This window comes from Piliocolobus tephrosceles, chromosome 9 (genome assembly GCF_002776525.5).
Source record: "Piliocolobus tephrosceles isolate RC106 chromosome 9, ASM277652v3, whole genome shotgun sequence".
In the NCBI taxonomy this organism is placed as follows: domain Eukaryota; kingdom Metazoa; phylum Chordata; class Mammalia; order Primates; family Cercopithecidae; genus Piliocolobus; species Piliocolobus tephrosceles.
The window spans coordinates 22,184,000-22,204,237 of record NC_045442.1 but is presented as its reverse complement, the minus strand read 5'-3'; the positions used below and the strand labels follow the sequence as shown (position 1 = coordinate 22,204,237).

At 38.4% G+C, this 20,238-nt stretch overlaps 1 long non-coding RNA gene across 1 annotated transcript; it reads left to right on the top strand.

Annotated features, from left to right (window-relative positions):
• The first annotated feature begins 9,054 nt into the window (after nt 1-9,054).
• LOC111538723 lies at nt 9,055-18,242 on the top strand. The gene is made up of 3 exons (XR_002730439.1): nt 9,055-9,161; nt 16,721-16,835; nt 18,153-18,242. It is a non-coding gene; the product is annotated as an uncharacterized LOC111538723 (long non-coding RNA).
• The last annotated feature ends 1,996 nt before the right edge of the window (nt 18,243-20,238 follow it).

The following is a 20,238-nucleotide window of genomic DNA, read 5'->3' as shown; positions in this document are numbered from 1 at the left end:
TTGTGACCTGAAGCCCCTATGATTCTCAGTGAGTCTCTGGTGCTTAATTATGCCAAGGATTTCTAGAATCAGCCTCTAGCAGTTTCCTCTGAAAACACCATCAACTACTGTATGGAATCTAAGTAGATGGATCAGGGTAATAACAATTCAAAGAGCTGATTGGAGCCTGGGATAATGAGCCAAGACTGGAGTCAGGACTCAAGGCTCAGTTTAAGTCCCATGGGCCACATAGATTACATTTCCATTAGCACCATGGAGTATTTGTTGTGTGGGGAAAGAGCAACCACCTTGATCCCAGAAAATGTACCTGGTATGGTTTGGCTGTGTCCCCACCCAGATCTCACTTTGAATTGTAATAATCCCCATGTGTCAAGGGCGGGCCAGATGAAGATAATTGAATCACGGGGGTGGTTTCCCCCATACTGTTCTCATGGTAGTGAATAAGTCTCACAAGATCTGATGCTTTTATGAATGGGAGTTCCCCTGCACAAGCTCTCTTTCCTGCCACCATGTAAGACGTGCCTTTGCTTCTCCTTTGCCTTCCACCATGATCGTGAGGCCTCCCCAGCCATGTGGCACTATGAGTCCATTAAACATATTTTCTTTACAAAGTATCCAGTTTCTGGTATGTCTTTATTAGCAGCATGAGAATGGACTAATACAGCACTCCAGAGCAGTGTTTCAACCTCTACAAAGCGGGTCTGGGCTTTTCGAAGACAGTTCCTTGGAAGGAGAAAACAGGCCCTTCCTAACTGGCCTAAAAAATTTGTTGGGTGAGCGGAACCACTGAGTCAACTCTGAACAGTCCGTTTGTGGCCCTGCTTTCTGTGGTACTGAGGAATGTCTTCTTGTGTATTCATGAAATTCATGATAAAGATAGCAATTACTGCTAGCCTTTATTGAACCTGTTGCAAAGTGCATGGCATGTGGAAAGAGCTTTACATACAATATTTCATAAATCCTTAAAAAGGCTCTAAGAAGCATGTAAAATTTTTATCCATATGTCACAGGTATTTGGAACTTGCAGCACCTGAACCAAGGCTCATGTAGGATAACTTGCTCAGGGCCTTATAGCTGGAAAGGTGTGGAGGTAGGATTCAAACCCAGGTTGTCTAACCCAAGTCTGTGTTCTTAACTATGAAGTCAAATTCCTTCATTTTAGACAAAGGGGAATTAATCTGTCCACTGACTATGTAAAGCCATGGGGGAGGGCAGTGGAACTGGGCCCTGACATGACTTACACCCTTGCTGTTTCTACTGGCAATTGACAGAAAACATTTCAATCCACCACGATGACTTGGTGGGATAGGTCCTGAGGCTTCAAAATGTGTTTTTGTGTCTCACTGCTCTGTGGCATGACTTTGTGTCATTCGGGGATAGGGGAAAACTATTATTTGTTTTGATGCCCAGTGCAACTTTCTGTTTTACAACCACAATCAGTCAGAAGTGGAAAGATATGAGAAACTCATTTCCTGTAGTTGAGGAAACAGTGGCACATGCCTTGTCTAACGCCATACAGCTAAATATGGGCAGAGCCAGCCTGGTCTGTTTAGAGCATTCCAGTACTCTTTTTAGGATGTCTGATACCCTCTGCTCCTCTGGAGTGAAATGGTCACTCATAATATTATTTACTTTACTGTGGCAGCCTTGGAAAATAAATAATTTGGAGTTTAGGAGAACCAGAGGGGTATAGGGAAGGCATGTGGTTAGTGGAGGGAAATGGAATGAGATGTTACTTCATTTCTTCATTCATTCATTTATTCACCTAACAGATACCAATTGGATATACTGATTATAGAACCTTTTCTAGTGCTACTTGTGCCATTTGTGTTGAGCTTCTATTTTCTCATCTGATTAATCAGGATGTTAAAATACATCTAATAATTATAAATATGGAAAACTTGATCTCACTCATAATCATAGTAATGCAATTATACATACTATGAGTCACCATTTTTGTTTTTACTTTTTAAAACAACAAACATTATAAAATAATGCCTAATGCTAATGAGGATATGATGAAAATGCAGCTTCAAATAGATATTTTGGAAACGAGTGTAGTGGGTTAGTAAGAGCCATAAAAAGATCTGTGCTCCTTGACCCAGGGATTCCATTTCTGGGAATCAATTCTAAGTACATTTTAAGAAAGACTCTATGTACACAAAGATGTCTAATGATAGTTTTATTATTAGCAAAACATGGAAACAATCTAACTGCTAAATCAAATGGACAACAGTAAATAAATTCTAGTGGATACACCCAGTGAAATGTTATGCTGCCAAAAGAGAAAATAACTATCATGAAGTTTCTATAGTAATAAGAAAAATGGTTGATGCAATGTTGATCATAAATAGAAAATAATTATTATAGAGATGAGGAGAGAGCCTCATAGGAGAAAAGAATCAAATGCTCAAAAGGTGGTGATAGGGTAGATTAATGGGTTGTTTTGTAGTTCCTTTTTCTGAAGTTTCTAAAATATGTTTATGTTACTGTTTTCCAGAGCCAGGCCATGATGTCAGACCTGATTTGAATTCCAACATCAAACGCTACAAGCAGTGTGATTGTCGAGTTTTCTTCTCTGTAAAAGGGGATAAATAAATGAATACACTTCATAAGGTTGATGTGTGGATTAGAGAAAATAATGGATGTGGAGTGGTCCTACAGTGTCTGATTGGTTGAAATTTGTTAATGAATAGCAATTCTTACCATTTTTATGAGGATTTTGAATGTATTGCTGAACATTAATCTAAACAAAAATCTCAATAATATCTACAGGTCTTTCTTGTTCTAAGTTTTAATATTTCTTTTTTTTTTTTAATTTTTTATTATACTTTAAGTTCTAGGGTACATGTACCGAATATGGAGGTTTGTTACATAGGTATACATGTGTCATGTTGGTTTGCTGCACCCATCAACTTGTCATTTACGTTAGATATTTCTCCTAATGCTATCCCTCTCCCAGCCCCCCAGCCCCCAATAGGCCCCGGTGTGTGATGTTCCCTTCCCTGTGTCCAAGTGTTCTCATTGTTCAATTCCCACCTATATGTGAGAACATGCAGTGTATGGTTTCTGTCCTTGGGATAGTCTGCTGAGAATGATAGTTTCCATCTTCATCCATGTCCCTGAAAGGACATGAATTCATCCTTTTTATGGCTGCATAGTATTCCATGGTGTATATGTGCCACATTTTCTTAATCCAGTCTATCACTGATGGACATTTGGGTTGGTTCCAAGTCTTTGCTATTGTGAATAGTGCCACAATAAACACACGTGTGCATGTGTCTTTATAGTAGCTTGATTTATAATCCTTTGTGTATATACCCAGTAATGGGATGGCTGGGTCAAATGGTATTTCTAGTTCTGGATCCTTGAGGAATTGCCACACTGTCTTCCACAATGGTTGAACTAATTTACACTCCCACCAACAGTATAAAAGCGTTCCTATTTCTCCACATCCTCTGAAGCATCTATTGTTTCCTGACTTTTTAATGACTGCCATTCCAACTGGTGTGAGATGGTATCTCATTGTGGTTTTGATTTGCATTTCTCTGGTGACCAGTGATGATGAGCATTTTTTTCATTGTCTGTTGGCTGCATAAATGTCTTCTTTTGAGAAATATCTGTTCATATCCTTTGCCCACTTGTTGATGGGGTTGTTTTTTTCTTGTAAATTTGTTTAAGTTCTTTGTAGGTTCTGGATATTAGCCCTTTGTCAGATGCATAGATTGCAAAAATGTTCTCCCATTCTGTAGGTTGCCTGTTTATTCTGATGGTAGTTTCTTTTGCCACAAAGAAGCTCTTTAGTTTAATTAGATCCCATTTGTCTATTTTGGCTTTTGTTGCCATTTCTTTTGGTGTTTTAGTCATGAAGTCCTTGCCCATGCCTATGTCCTGAATGGTATGGCCAGGGCAAAGTGACGAGGGAAAGAAATAAAGGATATTCAGTTAGGAAAAGAGGAAGTCAAATTGTCCCTGTTTGTAGATGACATGATTGTATATTTAGAAAACCCCATTGTCTCAGCCCAAAATCTCCTTAAGCTGGTAAGCAACTACAGCCAGGTCTCAGGATACAATATTAGTGTGCAAAAATCACAAGAATTCCTATACACCAATAACAGAGTCAAATCATGAGTGAACCCCCATTCACAATTGCTACAAAGAGAATAAAATGCCGAGGAATCCAACTTACAAGGGATGTGAAGGACCTCTTCAAGGAGAACTACAAACCACTGCTCAATGAAATAAAAGAGGACACAAACAAGTGGAAGAACATTCCATGATCATGTGTAGGAAGAATCAGTATCATGAAAATGGCCATACTGTCCAAGGTAATTTATAGATTCAGTACTATCCCCATCAAGCTACCAATGACTTTCTTCACAGAATTGGAAAAAACTACTTTAAAGTTCATATGGAATCAAAAAGAGCCCACATTGCCAAGACAATCCTAAGCCAGAAGAACAAAGCTGGAGGCATCATGCTTCCTGACTTCAAACTATACTACAAGGCTACAGTAACCAAAACAGCACTGGTACCAAAACAGGCAGATAGACAAATGGAACAGAACAGAGTCCTCAGAAATAACACCACACATCTACAACCATCTGATCTTTGACAAACCTGACAAAAACAAGAAATGGGGAAAGGATTCCCTATTTAATAAATGGTGCTGGGAAAACTGGCTAGCCATATGTAGAAAGCTGAAACTGGATCCCTTTGTTACACCTTATAGAAAAATTAATTCAAGATGGATTAAAGACTTACATGTTAGACCTAAAACCGTAAAAATCGTAGAAGAAAGCCTAGGCAATAATGTTTCTTATTTTAAACATGGAGTTTAAGTAAGTTTTTCATGACAGAGATATATTCATACATTAATGTGAGGTCAAAATGTTGTGCCAAGATGATAGAGTTTTGAAAATAAATTTTCCTTAGGGAATAAAATGAGATTATTTCTGTCTATTTAAAATCTGAACTGGTTCCTTCTGAGGGATGTGAGGCAACATATAGTTTTATATTTAGTAGATTTGGGAAGGTGTTAGAAACTAGTCACTTCCCTCACTTTTTTCTTCTAATAGCTGCCCTTGGTTCTACATAAAAATAAAAAGATGGATCATTATTTATGCACTTACGAGTAATAGAAGAATCTTTGTGATGCTATATGTTTAGAACAGTCCCACATCTTGCTTTTCCCAAAGCTTTTGGTGTGGGGGGAATTTGATTATTTTCTTGGTACAAGAAGACTTATAATATTCTTATGTATGTCTAGAAGCTGATTTATAAAGGCTTTCTGGGAGTGAAATGGTTCTTTCAGAATGACTTTTGGATAATACATGTGTAAGTGAATCAGATGGGTATTGATTAAATGTCTTCCCAACACAAAACAAATTGACCGGATGTATGAAGGGTTTCGCCAACCCCCAGTGTTTGATATTGCCCAACAACATTTGGCTGCTGATTTCCAGCTAAGAGTTAAAAGGTGGAAATCTTGCTTGGAAATGTATTAGTGGAGCAAGGAGCAAGGCAGAAAGGCAAGGAGTAATCTCTGAGGCAAGAAACTTTTGGATCTTTTCATCATATCCATGTAGCTGTTATTCAGTAAAAGAAAACAAAAAAGAGAACTTGGAAAAAGTTCTGAATTATATGTGCTAATATCTCTCCATTCTGGTGAGATAGCATGACAGCCTTGTGTCTTGATTAGACTTGATTATGGAAAGGCTGGAGAGAGGCCAAGAGAAGTGGTTCCCCAAGATGGTGGAGGAGATGAATAGGCAGGCCACCTTAATATTGGTCTTGGATTTGGCAAGCCACCTTAAGACTGATAACACTTGATTCAAGAATGAGTATTTATAAGAGTCTTTGAAGCTTGCATAATACTTGAAAACATGTTACAGGTGTGAGACTCAGCATCACCTGTCTGGATAAATATTCATTATCACCTTCAAACTGTATCAATATCCAGACACATTGTTGAAGCCTGTCTTAGCCAGCAGCACTCAGCTTGGTAACAGAAGTCTAAGAAACTTCAGAAGTAATACATGAATGTTCTGCTCTAACATGCTTTTGCTTGACCAAATAATGCTATTTATGCTTGCTGCTGGTGGGAATTAGGGGATTGGTGACATAAGCATGTAAGATAGGGTTTTTTCCTTGTTTTGTCCTGTGTTTTGTTTCTAATGCTGGACAGAGACCATGTCAAAGTCCTCTGGAGATAAAACCCCAAAAATTATCAGTCTGCTCCTCAGGATTTATGCCACTCAGCAGCATTTGGAGAACATGACATTGTTAGTCCTAATGGACTCCTCTTAAAACATTTTGGGTTAGGTGCCTCTGGTACTGAGTTTATTATGAGGTTCTTGATTCCTGGTTTCAATACTGGACCAAACACTCTAGGCATCTATTATTTGGAAGAATATAAACATTTTGTTATGATGAATTGCCAGCTGAGGAATTGACAGCACCCTTTTCAATCCCTTGTGAACATATTCACTGGTTGATCCAATATGAGCATGATTGGAAACTAGATGGCTTCTCTTTGAAGGTCTCCAACTGGGAAAACTGTCTTTTTATTGAATTGGTCCACAGATCTCTGATGACATAGAGACACATGCACTGCCTCAGTTGGGATTAGAGGATCTGAGCAGTGGCTGGCCACTCCAATTACCATGCCATGCTGCCTTCTCCCCAGCCCCATCTCACCAGAACATATAGTCACAGCAGAAGGTGAGCAAATGCTGGAACCGAGGGGAGCACAGTACACATAGGAAACTCTTCTCTCGCTCCAATGATACAACTTTCCTAGGCCAGGCTGTTGCCTTTTTGATTGTCTATCTTGGCAGAGCCTATGCTATTCTCTGATGAGGGACACAAAAGCTGCAAGAAGCCCAAGAAAACTTCTTCTTATCTCCATTATTCTTTTTTAGGGAGATTATGTGCCCACAATAGAATGGAGCTGAGTTCTGCTGCAGGAAGTAGATTGGGCTAAAGATTTGCAGCTAGATCAAAAGGTAGGAGATGAGCGAATGTTGCCCAGGGAACCAACTTGCAAAAGGAAGATTCCCTTAGTATTTCTTCCTCTTGTCTTCATTTTAACGATGAAGGAGCTGGCCAGGGAAAGCTGATTTAGAGCCTTCTTCTCTGTATATATAGCAGGGCATGGTTGGGTGGTTGCAGAATGAGGATATTGTAGTGATCCTATTTACCAAACCTTTATATTCAGTCTTCTGTTTTATCCTCCCCTCTCCCCACTGATCTGTTTCCCAGTGTGTAAACTGAATAGCACACAATGCAAAAGGAGAGAGTGACATGAGAGGTACAAGCTCTCATGTGACACATAAATAACTGATCAGAAGTGACATTTCAAGAACAGCACAATCCTTTGTAAACATGGTTTCAAAGGTCAAAGCTAAAACACTTTGTATACTGGCCATGTTATGTTGGGCCTTTATATCTCATTGAACATGATTTACATGCAGTCTTCCCCAAATATTCAGACTGGAATGTCTGATTTTATCAAACCCATAAATAAAATACAATGTGGTGTCTATGATGCTGTGGGACTAGAGAGGGCTGGCTGAGAGTCCTGATTTTACCAGTTACCAGCTGTGTGATCTAGGGTGAGTGACGTCACTCTGCTCTCTGCAAAATGAAAGGAATCCTCATAACAATTCACAGAGGGACACCACTGATAAGTAAGATAGGGTGGTAAGATAGGGTGGGAAACCACTTAGTTCTGTGCTTAGCTGAGTCAATGTCAATTTATGTTAAATGAGTAATTGGCAAATGCCTACTGTATCCAAGACGTGTGTCACGCACAAAACTCTCTGGGGTATCAAAGTCTGTCTTAAAAATATTTAAGGCTTTTGTTGCCACTGTTGACCTGAGCAGCTAGTGAAAGAAACCAGACAAAAGCCTTTTAATATTTATAACAAATTCAAGCTAATTTTGTGGACAAAGTTCTTTGTGAGCAATTTCTCCAACATCTGTGAATGTTTTAGTTCATTGAATATTCCATGGATATCCTTCCAGATGACTAATTTTGGTGTCAGAATTTCTGTTTATTGCTGGTGGGGTGAAGCTCCACACTCAACTCCCATCCAAAGATGCCTCCATCTCTCTCTTCTCTTTGTGCCTCCTGTTTGCTTCTTAGTGATGCTTGCGTTAATGCATTTTTTTTTTTTTCAAAATTGAACTTGTAATAGATGATGGAGCAAGAGATGGGTCACATAACAAAATTAGGCTCATATTTGGTGCGTTCAAGTGCTAGCCTCTGATCCGAATGGTAAATTACAAAAAATGAACAGGATACCCTGAAGAGTTGATGGATATCCTTCCTGAAATTGCTGAACAGTGGATGGAGTAAGGGTGATTTTCCTAATGTTAAAACTATTCCCTGGGGGTAATTTTGGGCACCTTGGGAAGATGCATTAACTACTTTTGGTCACCAGACAGCCATTGCTAAGTAGATCATAAAGAGGCACACTAGTAAGAATAATTAGCAGATATCTTTGTGGGATGAAGACCTGGGTAGTTTTATTGGAAGAAACGTTCTGACTATGGTTTATAATGCTCTTGAACATGAACCTTTCCAAAAGTAAAGCTTGCAGGTAAGAAATGCCTTGGTATTTGTGCTGATCTTTAAATGCCTCTAATAGAAAATTAGGCTTTATGAATTTCAAAGATGTTTTGTGAACATCAACACGTTGGTTGTTCACAACAACACAGCCAAGTTGGGTTTGGTGGGGAGCTTAGGGTGTTGCTTTATTAGCAGAAGACTTTATGTAAAGAATGGTGAATTTAGAATCAAGGAAACCTGAACACTGACTGGACTTGGCTATTTCCTATTCATGTGGCTTTAAGCAATTTATTTTCCCTCTTTGGGTCTCAGTTCTATTGCTTGTGAAACAGTGGGAGTGGATTAGATCAGGGATGGCACATTCTTGGCAAGTGTACTACCTCCTTTTCAACCTGCATCCTTAATGGACATTGTTAATTGGTCAGGGCATATTTTCACACTGAGCACCAGAGGCTTTAGAACAACTTCACTTCTGTCCACAGGTTACCCACAGTGTTGACCTACGAGTGTAAGGCATGTGTAATGGGATCAAGGAAGGTTCGGTGAGATGCTGAAATGAGATGCAGAATACAATGATCATATTCAGGTAATTTATGGGTTGAACTTTTCCGTGTTTATGACTGAATTCTAACATGTATTATGTCACCAGGGGCAAAACGAAGTAGTGGTAAACAGGGTGGATTCTGTATTCACATCCCAACTTCATACCGTATTAGTTGGATCATTTAACTTCTCCATTCCTCTGTTTCTACCTCGTAGAATGGTTGTGAAGTTTAGCTAAGGTAGGATATCTAAAACACTTAACACAGTGACTGAGATATCTGAAAGATCTTAGTAAATGCTAGCTATGAATATTCAACTCTTGTTTTCGGGTGAGCCAATTAAGAGTTAATGAAGAAAACGTTAGCTCAGATAATTGCAACCCCTTCCAAAGTGCTCCAGCATTGCTAATAACCTTGCATACCAGAAATTCCGTTTTAAGAGTAGCTCTTACAACACTCTGAGATTTTATTAGTGGCTATTAATTGACAAAATCCTAAGAAATGCTTTTTGTTTTATTTTTGGAAGGCAAACTTTTGGTGTAGCTTATGGTAATTTGTAAAACTCCCTCCTCCACATTCTGCATCTTATTTACATTCTAGGCTAGCATCTGCAAATTTTCACCCTGAATCATGAAACAGTCAAAATTTAAAAATAGGAAAAGAATGACTTGCACTTTAAGAGCCTGGGTGGCCTTCTCTCTGTAGAATCCTTCATTGTGCTGACATAGTTTTTTCTAGCCCTTCTCTCAGTTTGACATGGGTACCAAGATAGTGAGACAAAAAGCAGAATCTCTCCTACTGGTGGCTCTAAAAGTTCTTCCCCTAATTTCTTGCCTGGTAAAAAGAATGTGTATAAATACACAAATTACTGATCAAAAGCTATTTGTGAGCTGTTTTCGTGGACCTCATTGAGGGGACATTCTGAGAACACTTCTCACTGAGTTTGAGCATTTCCATCCCATAGGGCAGACTTCATTGTAGAAAAACAAAGACCCAGACACAAAGCCAGTTGATGAGATTTGGACTTCCTCCCTTCTGCTCCCCGCTGCCAACCCTGCTCACAGCCAGCCAGACCCCAGGGACTCTGGACATTCTCCAATGCTCAGCACCTGCCGATCAGGCATCATTTGAAATAACAGAGATGCCTTCTATTATATAGGAAAAGTTGACATCTTTCAGGGCAAAGGGTTTACATTGGAGGCTCCCGTCATAGGTGAAGAAATGCAAAGGAACTTAGGGAAAGCTGTGTTGCTGAGTTCTGGAGCCCATGAGGGAAGAGTCTTCTACAGTAAAGCTTTGACTCTAGGCTGCTGGTGCTGCCGTGGGGGAACCCGGAGGAGCTCAGTTTTGAAAGATTTATTCCCAAAGATGTGCTTGCCCACTGACCGAGCCTTGGTTGTCTTTTTTTATTATTATTATTTTTATTTTTTTATTATACTTTAAGTTCTAGGGTACATGTGCATAACGTGCAGGTTTGTTACATATGTATACTTGTGCCATGTTGGTGTGCTGCACCCATCAACTCGTCAGCACCCATCAATTCGTCATTTACATCAGGTATAACTCCCAATGCAATCCCTCCCCCCTCCCCCCTAGCCTTGGTTGTCTTAATGCTGCTCAATCTCCTTTCCCTTGAGTTCCAGCCTCCCTTTATGAAGCAACACTAAGGTTACCCCAAATGAGAATGGCCACAGAGCAGCAGGGATTTGGGCATTTTTCCCCCCCAATCAAGAGCCATAGTGCACTTGCTGGAGGGTAGAATAGTTCCCCAAAGACATGTTTCCCTGCTGTTCACGTAATGAAAAGTGAAGTTCTTGATGTCTTTTCCCCAGAACTTGTGTAATTTTTATTTATGTATCACGTAGTTTCTTTCTTTATAGCTCTAAGTAGATTTATTTCACCTTGGATATAGTTCATTATAGTCAACACCTCTTATGGCACGTGCTTGATTTGGGGGTCTGATATGGTTTGGATCTGTCTCCCCACCAAAATCTCATGTTCAGTTGTAATCCCCAGTGTCAGAGGTGGGGCCTGGTGGGAGGTGATTGGATTACGGGGATAGATCCTTCATGAATGGTTTAGCACCATCGCTTTGGTGGTGGTCTCATGATAGAGTTCTCAAGAGATCCGGTCGTTTAAAAGTGTGTAGCACACCCTCCACCAACTCCCATTCCTCTTGCTCTGGGCCATGTGAAGTGCTGCTCCCCCTTTGCCTTCAGCCATGACTGTAAGTCTCCTGAGGCCTCCCCAGAAACTGAGCAGATACCAACATCATGCTTCCTGTACAGCCTGTGGAATCGTGAGCTGATTAAACCTCTTTTCTTTATAAATTAGCCATTCTCTGGTGTTTCTTTATAGCAATGTGAGAGTGGACTAATACAGGGTCTTTTTTGTTTTGGTTTGGTTTAAAGATGCACATTGAGATTTCCACCTATATCCTGCCATCTTTCTGCCAATCCAAATTCTTTATTTACTGACCCTGCATCTATTCAATACATGTTTATTGAGTACCTACTATGTCCTAGGCACCATTTAAGTGCCCAGTATCCAGCAGAAAACAAAATAGAGAAATCCAAGGCAAAAGCCTTTCCCTCTGTTGTGGCCATTTGCAGACAGCGGATGGACTCCCAGTCAAATTTTGACTCAGATGTAGAGACGAATGATAACATACATGCAGCAGGAAGGTATGAAAATTTTGTTATTCACATGAAGAGACTTTCTGGGAACAGTGGGGAGGCACCCAAGCAGGTCCAAAAATGACATGAAAAAAACAGGAATGGAGACTGGCTCAGGTTTCTTCTGGTGGAGAGTGGGTGGAGCTGGGATACTGATCCCCATGCTTGTGCAGGGGCTTGTGTGATTTGAAGCTCCCATCAGCACCACAGGAGGGAGCACCCAGGCTTTCTTATCAGCTTGCCTACACATGGAGCAGAAGGAGAAGAGAGAGGGTCAGCAATAAAATGTCAAAAATGGCTTACATTCTTTAAACATTTTTATTAGTTGTAGTACAACACATGCACGGTAAGTAACAAATCTTAAGCATACAGCTTATGAGTTTTTAGATCCATGTAAACATAATCCGGAAAAGATGTAGAATGATTCCAGCAGGCATATCATTCCCTTGTGTCCTCCCATCCAGTCAATTCTTGCCAACCCAAGAAATAAGCACTATTCTGACTTCTATCATTAAATATTAATTTTTCCTGTTCTTGTGATTTTTATAAATGGAATCATAGCATGTATGTCTGCAGTAGTGCCTTTGTATTAAGTCGAGTGAACACATGTATTTATATAGATCTGGGACTGGACTTTCTATTCTGTTCTATCCTGGCACCAATCTGACACTGTCTTAAGCACTAAACCTTTTTAGGAATTTCCATATTTGATAATGAAAGTCCTCCAACTCTCCAACTTTGTTCTCCTTCAACACTGATTTTCCATATCCTTTGCATTTCAACACAGACATTTTAGAATCAGCTCCTTAGTTACACACACACTCACAAACACACCCTCTCTGATGGGCCTTTTGTTGGAATTGCATTAAATCTAAAGACCAATATAGACAGAATTGACACCATCAAATTCATATTGAGAATTTAAATCAATGTGAAATATTTTCTCATTTATGTCTTTTAAAATTTCTAACAACACTATTTTTCAGTTTTCACTCTAGAGACCTTTCACCTCTACAATTGGATTTATTCTTACCTATTTGATGTTTCTAAATACGATTGTAAATGCTACTTCAGAATTTTATTTTCCAATTATTTGAAGCCTATATATATATACACAGTTGATTTTTGCTACTGACCTTGACTCTCGCAGCCTTGATAAATCTGTTTAACAATAATAGCTTGTATAACTTTTGGAATTTTTGATGTGCAGTCATGAATCATGAATGTAGCAATATGTCTTCTAAGTCTTTAATCTTTATACTTCTATTTTTTTGTTTTATAATGTTGCTAGAAGCCTGTACAACGTCAAAAGATGTGGTCATGTGCATACCCTTTTCTTTGTTTCTAATCTCAGGGAGAGATTCTTTTATAATCTACCAATAAGTATGTTACTGGCTATGGATTTTTTGTAGCTGTTCTTTAACAGATTAAATACTTTTCTTTCTATTCTTATTTGCTGAAAGCTTTTTTCCTTAATCAGGAACAGGTGGTGAATTTTATCAACGGCTTTTTCTGCCTCTGTTAAACCATTGGTCTCCTTTATTCGGTTAAGGTGGTGATTTATGTTGATTCATTTTCAAATACTAATGTAACCTTACATGTGTGTGATGAACTCACTATATCATGATGTATTATACTTTTAAATATTGCTGGATTCAGTTTGCTTATATTTTGCTTAGAATGTTTATGCCTGTGTTTATGAGAGATAATTTCCTATAATTTTCCTTGCTTTGTAATGTCTTTGTCAGATTCTGTTATGAGGGTTTCTGTGGCCACAAAAAACAAGTTGGAAAGAATTTACTTTTTTAGAGGTTGTATTCAATTCTTATTATTTCTTTCTTAAATATTTTGATTCATGTTCTTTATTACCAGAAAACCCTTGTGCATTTCCATGTTGTAAGAGATACCTCTGTTTATCCTGTCTCCAACTCTTCACTCAGAAATTGCTTTATCATTGCTGATGAAATGCTTCAATATAGCTGCTTTAAAATATGTGTGACATCTTCTTTGAGTTTGGAACTGATAATTAGTTGTTGATGATAATCATCGTTCACATGTATTTAAAGCCTGTTACTAGGGGTTTTCTGACTTCTTTTCCTTCTACAAATACAAGAGCAGATTTGAGGCAATTGATAACTCAATTTTACTTTCTTGAAATTTAAATGTTGAGAAAGTGTTATTTAATTCAGGCTTGGAAGTTGCAAACCCCACTCACAATGGTCTAGATCCATCCCAATTAATGAATTCATAAATTAATGGAAGGAAGAGAGAAATGAAGGGAAGGTGAGAGGAGGAAGGGAAGAGGAAAGGAAAGTGAGAGGGAGGCAGGAGGGGTGGAAAGAAAAAGAAAAGTGAGAGGGAAGAAAAGGATTGTAGGGGTGAGGGAGGGTAGGAAGAAGGAAACAATGTGGGCTTAGTATGGCAGTACCTTCTTCGGGCATTACAAGAAAATTAAGCTAGATATTGTTTCTAAGGAATCTTTAGTTGAGAAGAGACAAATGATAAGAACATAAAATCCTGCATATTTTCAGAGCTAGCAGGGAGTTAAGAGCCGCCTGGTCTACTGCTCATTTGCAGTTGAGGAGACAGAGGTTCAGATAAGAGAATGCACCTGCCTCAGGTCATGCTCTTGGTCACTGGCAGAGCAGGGTCTAATATTACTATTTTCTAATTCTTGTCAGGAAATAACAGGAGGACATTTCAAAAGCAAACCAACCAATGTGAGGAATTCAGAGACACCCCTCCAAAGGTCAGACCCTCCTACCCTTTGGATTGTCCTTCCCTTTGTAGAGTGAAACAGGAAATCAGATGGTTTGGGGAAGGGAAGGGCTAGCCTCTCTCAGTGGGACATAGGCAAGACTAGCTCCTTGTGACTGGATCTGACCCTCTGTGTTGACATGTGTATGATCTGCCTTCTGTGGTCTCTGCTATAAGATAGGCTGGAATATTTGTACGTCCATTCTATCTTGGGGCATGTAGGAGGCAGGAGGCCTGGTTACCAGACCAGATGACAGGAGGCAGATTCCTAAGACCAAAGGGAAATGTGAACCCAATCCTTCAGGCTGGTCGCCCACACTGATTGACAAGTCTTGCTTCTGATCCCAAAATGGGAAATAGCTCATGCCCCTGCAAAGGTTACATATTGGTAGGCATCATCATGAATGCTGAAAAGATAATCAGCAAGCACTTTATTTTGTTTTTACTATACACTAATAATGATGGTGTGAAATCAAAATCTAGGAGACGCAGAGACATTTGTAAGTCTACATTGCAGGAAAATGTCAGTGTTATGAGCATTGAAAAAAGACCTGTATGCCAAAATATTAGGATTAAGTTCTAGAGGGAAGTAGAATCGAAATATGAGTTTAAGAAGATAAATCAATAACATTTCCATTTTTTAAAAAAGATATTGTTCATTCATTTTTAAAATAGTTGGCGATGGAGCCTAAATCACTATGGTATTAAATCATCAAATTGATTTTTAAAAGGGATCTAGTGGTTTTACTAGAAAATTTCAATATTTGCAACATGCTGGAAAATGTATTGTTACTATTTAAACACATAATGACAAATTTTAGAAGTCAAGTTAAATTGATGAAGGTTTTTGCTTACAGGTCCTCTAGCAGAATTTTGAAAGAGTTTTGGACACTACCCTAGACAAAATTGGGACTCCGATGGGAATAAGTGAGGAAACGATGCTGGTGTTCCCTCAGTGTTCACCATATCTCTCTCAAAGACTCATGATCCATTACTGCAGAAGATCTCTTATTGCTTGATCTGTGTCCAAACCAAATCTCATGTCGAATTGTAATCCCTAATGTCGGTGTGGGGCCTGGTGGGAAGTGATTGGATCATGGGGGTGAATTTCTTATGAATGGTTTAGCACTATTCCCTTGGTACTGTGATATCCTTGTGATTGCGAGTGAGTTCTCCTGAGATCTGGTCCTTTAAAAGTGTGCGCCACCTCCCCATTCTCTCTCTCTTTTGGTCCTGTTCCTGCCATGTAAGATCCCTGGTTTCCCATTTGCCTTCTGCCATGATTGGAAACTTCCTGAGGCCTCCCCAGAGGCAGAAGCTTCCATGCTTCCTGTACAGCCTGCAGAACTGTGAGCCAGCTAAACCATTTTTTCTTTATAAATTAGCCAGCCTCAGATATTTCTTTATAGCAATGCAAGAATGGACTAATGCTCCGCCCTGCTCCTGCCCAGTGGAGTTTTTGGTTCTGTGTCTGGATTCAATGTATTCACCTAACTCAAGTCAAATAAAGTGTGTGTTCCAAAAAAGATCTTTAAAGATTTTCTGGTCCAATGTATGTAGGAACTTCCCAGTTCTGAGAGAAGAGAATGCTTATGTAAAAACGTCAAGATGTAATATTTTTGTTCAGTTAAAACGTACAAGAGAGAAAGAAAATCTTGTATGCATTTGAGGTTGTGAGTGTGCATAAAAATATCTGAAAATCCACCATATCACCTCTAGTTTTCTCTGATTTTTGTTTACTTTTTCTTACTAAATTTTTCTTATTAACCTACTGTAAAGTTAACTTAAAATTCAGTGTACTTTTGATTAACGTTAACCCATGTGTAGATGGATCTAACCACCACCACAGTCAAGATACAGAACAATTCTATCACCCCCGCAATTCCCTCTTGATGCCCATTTGTGGACATATCCCTCCCCCAACCCTGACCCCTTGCAATCACTTTCTGTTCTCTGTCTTTATAGTTTTGCTTTCTCCAAAATATCGTATAAATAGAATTGTAAAGCATGTCGCCTTTTGAGATTGGCTTTGTTCACTCAGCAGAGTGCCTTGAATATTCATCCTTATTGTATTTATATTGTTTGTTTTCATTGCTGCATAATATTAATTGTATGGATGTACCAGTTTGTTTATCTATTCACCCACTGAAGGACATTTTGGTTCTTTCCAGGTTTGGGCATTTGTGAATAGCACTACTGTAAACATTCATGCACAGGTTTTTATGTGAACATAAGTTTTCATTTCTCTGTGGAAGACAAGTAGGAACAGGATTCCTAGTTCATATGGTAAGTGTATGCTTTACTTTATAAGCCACTGCCAAATGGAATTTAAGAGTGCCTGTGCGATTTTTGGTAGAGCAATGCATGAGAGTTCCAGTTGTTCAGTATCCTCTTTTTGCTTTGTTTTTAGTTTAAAAAAATTTAACCTCTTCAAAGGTGATTTTAATGAGGCTCTAATGGGTAATGATGTTGAGCATCTCTTCATTGCTTATTTACCATCAGTATGTTTCCTTCGTTGAAGTGTGTAGTCAAATCCTCTACTCCTTTTAAAATCTGGGTTGTGTGTTTTCTTATCACTGAGTTATAAGGGTTATTTAGGGGAGGGATAGCATTAGGAGGTATACCTAATGTAAATGACAAGTTAATGGGTGCAGCACACCAACATGGCACATGTATACATATGTAACAAACCTGCACGTTGTGCACATGTACCCTAGAACTTAAAGTATAATAATAAGAAGAAAAGAGTTCCTTATACATTGTGCATGTAAATGTTTTTACCTAAGCTGTGATTTGAAAATATTTTCTTACTGTATGTGGCTTGTCTCTTTATATTCCTAGCAGTGTCTTTCAAAGAGCAGAAATTTTCAATTCTGATGAAGTCTGACATCAATTTTATCTTTTATAGATTGTGTTTTTGGTGCTATATGTAACAAACTTTTTTATTTGTCAGTGTGCCCAGAGGTATACTAAATTTTACTGATTTTTTTTAAAAAGCAGCTTTTGATTTTATTTTACTTTTCTGTTTTCTAGTTCATTGATTTCTACTTTTACCTGTATTATTTTTCTTCTATTTGTTTTCCTATTTTATTCTTCTTTCTTAAGGTAGAAGCTTACAGTAATTTAAGATCTTTCTTCTTTTCCAATGTGAACATTTAATACTGTAGACTATTTTACAAACACTCTTTTACTTACTACAAATTTTGATATACTGTATTTTTATTTTCATTCAGTTCAGACTATGTTAAATTTCACTTGATATTTTCTCTTTGAACGATAGATGTTAAGTAGTGCACTGTTTAATTTGGATATTTTGGATTTTCTATATACTTTTTTGTTACTTATTTCTAATTTAATTCCATTATGATCAGAAAATGTACTTTGTATGATTTCAATTGTTTTAGGGTTGTCAAGTTTGTTTTATGACCCAGTATATGATCTATCATGGTGAACATTTGATGTGCACTTGAAAAGAATATGCAGTCTGCTGTTGGTGAACATATTATAGAATAAATATCAATTACATCGAGTTGATAGGTAGTGTTAATTTTTCTATGTTCTTGCTGATTTTCTTTCTTTCTTTTTTCTTTTTCTTTTTTTGAGATGGAATCTCCCTTTGTTGCCAGTCTCTTGGAGTGTACAGTGGCGGGATCTCTGCTCACTGCAATCTCTGCCTCCAGGTTCAAGCAGTTCTCCTGCCTCAGCCCCCGAGTAACTGGGACTACAGGTGCGCACCACCACACCTGGCTAATTTTTTTTATTTTTTATTTTTTTTTTAAGTAGAGACAGGTTTCATCATGTTGGCCAGGATGGTCTTGATTTCCTGACCTCTTGATCCACCCACCTCAGCCTCCCAAAGTGCTGGGATTACAGGCGTGAGCCAACGTGCCTGGCCGCTGATTTTCTTTCTACTTGTTCTATTGTTTAGGTGAGAGGAATGTTGAAGTCTCCAACTATATTTGTGGGTTTGTCCATTTTTCCTTTCAGTTTATCAGTTTTTGGTCTACGTATTTTGAAATTTTGTGTTTAGGTGCATGCACATTTAAGATTGTTATGTCTTCTTGACATAACATAACTTGATTAATTGACTCATTTATCCTTTTGTAATTACTCTCCCTACCTCCAGTAATCTTTTCCTGTTTTGAAGTCTGCTTTGTCAGGTACTAATACAACTACATCAGCTCTTGCTTACTTACTGCTTGCTTTTACCATATTTTTACATGTAACGTACTTCTTCATATTAAAAGTAGGTTTATGGAGACAGCACAGAATTAGAGCTAGAGTTCAACAATTTGTCATTTCCATTGGAGACTCGGAAGGGAGAGGGTGAGAGAGGGGTGAAGAATGAGAAATTACTTACAAGTATAGTGTAAACTAGATGATGGCTGCACTAGTGGCCCGGCCTTCAACACTAGGCAATATACCCATGCCACAAAACTGCATGTGTACCCCCTAAAATCTAATTTTTAAAATAAGAGATTAAAAAGCCGGTCTTTTAATTTGTGTGTTTAGTTCATTTCATTTAATAACCATTATGTTTACATTTAGGTCTACCATTTAAAGTTTGTTTTCTGTTTATCCTTTCTGTTATTTGTTCCTCTGTTTCCCCTTTTTGCCTTCTTTTTTGGATTATTTAAGTACTTTATTCCATTTTTCACATATCTATTGGGGTTTTGACTATGCTGTTTTTATAGCTTTATGTTTTCCTTTGTATATTTTTTACTTATTTGTATTTTTTTTCCAATGAATATGCATTATTTGGACAATGAAGAAAGGCAAACTGCAAAAGACAAAAAGAAAAAGAAGGACCTCCAGAGTGACAGAATAACTCCTCGCCTGTCAGGTAAGCTGCACTCACTGTGTGCATCCCTGATATAAAATGGTGAAGCGTTTGCATAACCCATCCTCCTATGTACTTTACATCATCTCTAAATTTAATTATAATAGCTAACGTAATGTAAACGCTATGTAAAATAGTTGTTACACTGTATTGTTTAGAAAATAATGACCAGGAAAAAAGTCTGTGCATGTTCAATACAGAAGCAACCATTCTTTTTTTTTTTTTTTTCCCAAATATTTCTGATCTGCAGTTGTTTGAATGCACAAATTGTGTGTAACCCACTCCCATGGAGCGCTGACTATACTTGCTTTCCCAGACTCCTTTGCATGGAGAGCATGGACATATGACCTAGATAATGATGGCCTCAGTGTTGAATTGGGGGCTGGTGATGTGATGTAGCTAGTACTGCCCAGAATACAATTTGTTGACAGGTAGTGGCAGTGGCAGCCACTGCTCCTGGTTTCTAGATGCAGGATGGGTTCCAGTTCTGGGATCGACAGCCACCATCCTATCAGTGCTGTTGGTTGTACAAGCTTTGGTGACAGCCTGGCTGTGGTGATGGCTGCCATCACAAAAATCATTCTGATGTGTGATTTGGGGCATTGTTAATATATGCCCGATTCATTATCGCTTCTTCCGGAGATTCTGTGAGGTACTCATGTTCTTTCCTTCTTTCCTTTTTACTCTTTAATGATACCTTTAATGATGAAATAAAAGCTTACCCTCCTCACAGTGATGAATAGGAGGAAGTTTCCAATACAAATTCACTTGCCTTGTGGTTTTTAATTTTTTAAGTGGCAAATTAAAATTGTATACATTTATGCTGTACAGCATGATGCTATGATATGT